The sequence below is a fragment of the Myotis brandtii genome, unplaced genomic scaffold (genome assembly GCF_000412655.1).
Source record: "Myotis brandtii unplaced genomic scaffold, ASM41265v1 scaffold167, whole genome shotgun sequence".
NCBI classification, from domain to species: domain Eukaryota; kingdom Metazoa; phylum Chordata; class Mammalia; order Chiroptera; family Vespertilionidae; genus Myotis; species Myotis brandtii.
Window position 1 is genome coordinate 496725 of NW_005356128.1, and position 5689 is coordinate 502413.

The window sequence follows — 5689 nt, forward strand, 5'->3', positions numbered from 1 at the left end:
TATCTTGTGATGATGTGGGGGCAGCCATTTTGTGACAACATGGGGGCAGCCATCTTGTGACGATGTGGGGGTGGCCATCTTGTGATGACGTGAGGCTGTCGTGCGAGGGCCACCTAGGCTTTTATTAGTATAGATTTTTTTTCACTTCTTATCTTGATTCCTTTGTAAATCTTCTTGTTTATAATTATTTTACTTTTATCAATGGTTTGGGGTAAAAATTTTAATATTTTTACATCTAGGTAGTTTACAAAGATGTGAAATTTGTAAAGTTCATATTTTCACATTATTGCAAAATCAATGTGATTATATTCAGAAAATTCTGAGGGAGATTGTTAATTCATTATTAATGATTATATAGAATAGGGGCTATTAAAATGCAAAGCAGAAAAATGATATTGATATCAATGAAAAATCAAACTCAGACAGAGGAATAGGTATCTCCATTGCTTTCCCAGCCCTGGAAGAAGTCTACTTTTCTGAAAGGCCATTGGGTGTAATGGGCTTTCCGGCCTTGAGTCCCATCTTGCCTCTGTCATATGTTATCTAAAGTAGGTTACCTTGGGAAAGTAGCAAAGTCTTTTTGTGCTTCAAGTACCTGTAAGGTGGGATAATGATTTTGAGACTTACAATTAAGAAACATAAAATGCATAGAATAATGCAGGACACAAAATAAGCATTCATTAGATGTTAGCTGTTCTTATTTTTATTATAGTTATATTGCTGAAATTTAGATTGGAGAAAAAGAAGAAAAAGATACAAATCAATTGTCACTACTCAATTAATCTGGTTGTAATGGGAAAAGTTCTAGACAAAGAATGAGGACATCTGGGTTCTGTCCTGGATTTGACTCACTAGCTTTGTGACCCTACTGTACATCTGGGGACTAGGTTTCCTCATCACTAAAATGAGAGTGCTGTGTTGGACACTCCCTGTTTCCATTCACCTCTAATATCCTAAGATCATGCTAAAGTGTCTCAAAACCCTAATAATTGAGATATTTGTAATGCAGCATTACATTGTAATATTTCTAAACAAGACAAAGCATCCAAATGCCAGCTAAAGTGAAACCTGGAAATAATCTAAAACAATCTTTTAGAGATACTTCTGAAAGGTGTTTTTTCAGCAAAATTCTGATCAACAAAGAACTGGAAAAATATGACCATATTTCAAAAGCTAAAGAAAACAAACATGAAAAAATAATAATATCAGTTCTTTTATCCTGGTGTCTGGCTTTGTTTCTAGGAACTATTAGATTAAAAAGAAGGGCAGAGGAAGAGGCAGAAGGAAGAGGAGGTAGTGAGGGAGCAAGAGAAATAAAGTACAACTTGTATGTCTGCATGGCTGTTATTTTAAGAAAATGTATTCTGACTAATTTTAGTCAAATAATAAATAAATAAAACATCCAGTAGCAATCTGCCACAAGAACTTTTTCCTAACATAGACCTAATCAAAATAATCAGGTTGTGTTAAAAAAAAGTTTGCAGTAAAATGCTGGTCTTTATCTTTTCCAGTGTTATTTTATTTTGTTAAATATTAACTACTCTGGGCTTGCACAGTCTACTTGCTTGGTAATGTCAACTAAGTAAATATTAATACTGTGCACTTTTCCCTCAGAAAAATGAAGACCAACAAATGGGGAAAAATATAACTAATGTTGTGCAGCCTTCTATGAATATTTTATGAATCAGATAAATTAAAGATGAAAAAAAGCAATAACCCAGCCAGTACCCTGACTGTCTACTGATGTACACTATTAAGTGGTGTTTCTGGTCTAGTATTTTTTTAATTTTTTTTACCAATTTATTCGATGCTCTCTCTCAAAAAAAAAGTAAGTTGCATTGGTTGACCTTTAAAGTAAGTTTAACTTTATGTTAGGGATAGAATGTTATTTAACTGGAAGATAGAGAATGAAAGTCAAGACAAATAATAAAATATCATGGATTTTTCCCACTTAGAAAATTACAATGAATAACTATTCCTAAAAGGAAATTTTAAAATCCCCAACTGTTGAAAGTACGTAGATTTCCTGGCTTACAGCATCCATTCTGCAAAGATAAATCAGTGCAACAGGGTAAGATTAAAAACTGGCAAAATGCTGACTTTAATGGCTATCAGTTAAATTGCCAAATGATTACCTAAATTTAATAAATTGATTATTAACTGAATTTCCATTGAGGCTTAGCAGTAGAAGATATATACAAATAGAAGTATGTATCACTTCAGAGTATTTCAAGGCAAGGAAAATATACAAAACTTGTTTTTTTGCAATATAATGTAAGTCCTCAGAAATAAATTCTACCATAATAAGAACATCTAAACCATGAAAACATGTTACCAAAAAATGTAGACACCATAGCCTGAATTTCTGCATTTTTCTTTCTTTATTAGTCCAAACTCCCTAGGTCATATGTGTAACCCCTTCACATATACACCAGGAGCTCCAGACATTTGCCATACAAAGAAAACAGCAGAGTGAGCAGAGAATCAGCAGAGCCACCAGACCAAAAACAAAGCATTTAGTTATGAGACTTTTCTATAAAAAGAACTTCAGTGTCTCAATAGATCCCAAATTGTTAAAAAGATGTTTGCTTCTTTTTCAGAAGGTTCAATTAAATTATACACTCTGAAACATAAGTGGGAAGCAATTATGTTTTAGGGAAAAATGCCTATTGTAAACCAGGGTGAAAATTTTCACCAAAAAAAGTCTGACTACCTAAATGATCTCCCCCACCTTTCCCTAATTCATAGAAATGGAGTATATCTGACTTTCCTCTCAAAGCAAGCTGAAAATGTTTAAATGAAGAATTTTAAAATGGTCTTCATAAAATAATATTATTGTCTTTTCTAATATACAGTCTACAGATGACACACACAAATATGTATAGCATAGAAAAACTCAACCTGTGACTGAAGACAGTTCGGTATGCTACCGGCTACAACATGGTCACAAATGGCAGATTGCTGTAGCCACCTAGCCATCATCAGTCAGACTCACTGGCCACATGTCCCCTTTTCAACATAGTACTAGTAGTTCTTTCTCTGTGAGTGATGACGCACGAGGACAATCACTTCCCTCTGACTTCCAAGTAAAAACACATGCACACAGATTTGTGCTATTTAATTCTGATAGTCAAAAGTGAACCTGCCAGTTCTTCCCCAATGCCAAAGAAAAAATTACTTGGGAAAAAAAAAAGACTTTCTATGAATTAGTCTATATTTCAGGTTTCTTTTCATGCAAAACATTTCATGTATACTGAATAACAATTAATCTTTGATTAAGGGTTTTAGTTAGAAGGTATCATACCAGCACAAAAATACCCACACTGGATTAGTAAAATTGTAAGACTACTTTTAAATTCATAAAAATGCAATTGCACTCAGTAACTACAGTTTTAGTTTTTTGGGTACCCCATGCTACACGGAATCAGGGAAATGAACATTGTTGGAGGGAGCCATTTTCCTAATTTGCGACTGTTTAAAAATTGTTGAGATCCCACATGGTGGGGGCTAAAATCCTTTAAAGTGCTGTTGAGAATATCAGTTAAAATTTTGACCAGTTACTATCAGCCTCTATTCCATATTACCATGTCCTCAGTGCAGGTTTGGTGTTCACACTACATCGACTTCCCTCCTTCCCTGCCATCCCTATTAGCAACAGTGCACCAGCAGCGGTGGACACAAGGCTCCTACTGAGGCCCAGGTTGGCAGGTGGCACACAGCTGGCAATCAAGGTCTGGGGCTTACTCAGCTCTGTGGTGGGAAGTTCAGGTCATCCTGTCTGGGTAATTTTCTGTTGTTTTTGTTTCTTCTTCCTCTTCAGTTTTGATACTGTTGTATTTAACTTAATTATTAAAAACAGGAAAGAAAGGGAAGGTAGATGCATGCTCAGTAAATTTGGGGGGACTAGCAAAGATGCTTACTGTCAATCACACCTGGGAATAGGTTATTGGTTAGAATGGGTGTGGCCACTGCAAGGGGGTGACATTTGAGATATTTAATTCCCTAAACCCGTGGTCGGCAAACCGTGGCTCGAGAGCCACATGCGGCTCTTTGGCCCCTTGAGTGTGGCTCTTCCACAAAATACCACGTGCGGGCGCGCACATACAGTGCGATTGAAACTTCATGGCCCATGCACAGAAGTTGATATTTTGTGGAAGAGCCGGTATTTTTTGTAAGAGCCACACTCAAGGGGCCAAAGAGCCGCATGTGGCTCGCGAGCCACGGTTTGCCGAGCCGCAGTTTGCCGACCACTGCCCTAAACAAAGGAATCCACTCTTTTGGTTCCTCTTATGCTCTTGGGATACACTCCCCTGCATTCGTCCAAGTGGCCCGCAACCATGTGGATCCCATACACAATGGACTAATGAACTGTAATTAGCCTGATGCTGAACTGGACCCAGCACCAATATGAAAAGAAAACTGTGGACTCTGACTATGCTTCTAGCTTTACTGAAATACTTTTTCTAAAACTGGAGTAGGAGGAATGGGACTTTGGAAACCCAGGAATGCAATTTCATAGAAATAAAGCTTTCTACCACATGTCGTCCTCTTGTGGGGGTCTCTGGAAATGCCTATCCCAGTGGTACCCCAAGGACTCCACTCCCACTGGCAAACCGGGAAAGGCCACACTTTTCTCAATAACAGTTTCACTTTTACAGATGTGAACAACCACATTGGGTGTCAACATAGTTCTGCTCATATTTCTCTCTTGGTGCCAATTTGGAAACAGCACAGAGTACATAATCCTATATAATAACAGCCTAATATGCTAAGTGTCTGACCGTTCAACCGTTTGACCAGTTATTATGATGCGCACTGACCACCAGGGGGCAGATGCTCCAACTGGTAGGTTAGCTTGCTGCTGGAGTCTGGCTGATCAGGACTGGGTGAGATGGGCTGGACATGCCCTGGAGCCCTCCCGTGTTCTCTCCCCAGCCCCAATTGTGCACTGGTGGGGTCCCTCAGCCTGGCCCACAATCTGGGGAACTTCAGGGGGTGTCAGAGAGCTGGTTTTGGCCCAAACCCCACAGACCAGGCCGAGGGACCCCACCAGTGCAGGAATCCATGTACTGGGCCTCTAGTAGTTTATAACAAGCATTGCATCTTCACCCTGCTTCCACACCCCTGAGGAGATGCCGGAGGGGAGATACGATCTGTCTGTTTCACTGGACATATATACCTTTGCAAATATGGCTTATGCTTCTTCCCATTGAAGTCTGTTTCATGGTGTTCTTTTTTTTTTTTTTTTTTTTTTTTTTTTGGGATGGTTTCTTTCTTTTTTTCAGTGTTTTTTTTTTGATTCAAGAAAAATGATTTTAAATATCATAATGTTACATGCAATAAACACCAATTATTCAAGAAAAATGATCTTACATATGATAGTATAACATGCAATAAACATTGATATTTCAAGAATAAAATGATTTTAAGTACAATAATATTACCAAAACTGTACTAACATGGTATGATATCACAAAAGTTGTAGGAAATATTAAAAATCTACAAATAACAGGATTACTTCTATTATATTCTAGTATATTTTTCCCCTCTGGCTCTATTTTTGTTCAGTTTATGTTGTTCATTATATTCTACAAATGAGTTAGATTATATGATATTTATCTTTCTCCAACTGGGTTATTTCGCTTAGCATGATGCTTTTAAAGTCTATTTTGTCAGATATGAGTATTGC

The 5689-nt window shown here is 37.4% G+C and overlaps 1 pseudogene; it reads right to left on the reverse strand.

Annotated features, from left to right (window-relative positions):
* Nucleotides 1-4531: 4531 nt before the first annotated feature.
* Nucleotides 4532-5689, reverse strand: part of LOC102252755 — a 25777-nt pseudogene continuing 24619 nt past the window's right edge.